This window comes from Mus caroli, chromosome 1 (genome assembly GCF_900094665.2).
Source record: "Mus caroli chromosome 1, CAROLI_EIJ_v1.1, whole genome shotgun sequence".
NCBI lineage: Eukaryota > Metazoa > Chordata > Mammalia > Rodentia > Muridae > Mus > Mus caroli.
The window spans coordinates 44,613,586-44,614,713 of NC_034570.1; the positions used below are offsets into that span (position 1 = coordinate 44,613,586).

A 1,128-nucleotide genomic window follows, 5' to 3' on the forward strand; every position below is an offset into this window, starting at 1 on the left:
ATATATATATATATATATATATATATATTTACATATACTGTTCCTCTGCAGGCATACTGTACTTTCATATGATTGTGAACCATGTCCAAAGATAGAAAGAGTCAGGCCATGAACAGTAGTGACAGACAACACAAACATCCAGCTGATGAAGGTGTAAATATTCTTGGGATTTGTGAGCATTCCCTTTCCAGTGTCATAGATATCAAAGTAGGCAGTTTGATAGATGATAATGCCCTTTACTGACATATTAAAGCATTGGAACAGATCTTTAATTCGATCAGATCTGCATATCATAAACAGGCAATCACCAAGGCTTTTGAATTCCCTATCAGCTCCAGCTTTGCCAACATCAGCTACTAGACAGGTATGAGAAATCAAGATGGTACATAAAGCACAAGGATATGGACCCAGTGACACTACCTAATGCCAGGTTCCTTGCAAAGGATTGCCAAAACTGGGTCCTCTTGTCCAACCACCCAGAAAGATCTGCTTGTATTTATCTTTGAAGGCAAATTTGAGACCCTGAGTAGGGAAGTATCTGATGACACTGGCCAGTTTACTATACCACAAGGTACAGAACTCCCTCTTCTTTGGGGATACAACCAGGCAGTATATAATGCCCTTGTATTGCTTTCCTGCAGTGATTTACTTGCTGGCATGCTGCACCTGCAGTAGAATCTTGACCCACTTGATGGGTGATATCACCATCTTGGATATGGCCACTGCCACTATATTGGCAAGGAAGTCCTTGACAAAAGACACAGAGGCATCTCTTGTATTGAAAGAAATAAAGAAGAGGCAGGCAAATGCAACACATGACTGCTAGCAGGTAAGTGCAGAGCAGGACTGGTTTGACAACTGGGGTTGACTCCTGGGCTATGAGGATAGAACAAAATTTTAATATATTGTATAAAATTGTTTGAGAATTTTAAAAAATGAACAGAAAATATACTCATCAAATTTATCCCCAACTTTCCCTTCAAATTTTCCCAAGTTCCTCAAAATTACATTACCCACTTCTTTTCCTCTTTTATATCTTCTTCTTCTTCTTCTTCTTCTTCTTCTTCTTCTTCTTCTTCTTCTTCTTCTTCTTCTTCTTCTTCTTCTTCTTCTTCTTCTTCTTCTTCT

The 1,128-nt window shown here is 38.7% G+C and overlaps 1 pseudogene; it reads right to left on the reverse strand.

Annotated features, from left to right (window-relative positions):
• LOC110295163 overlaps positions 1-1,128 on the reverse strand; it is a 28,351-nt pseudogene that overhangs the window by 8,144 nt on the left and 19,079 nt on the right.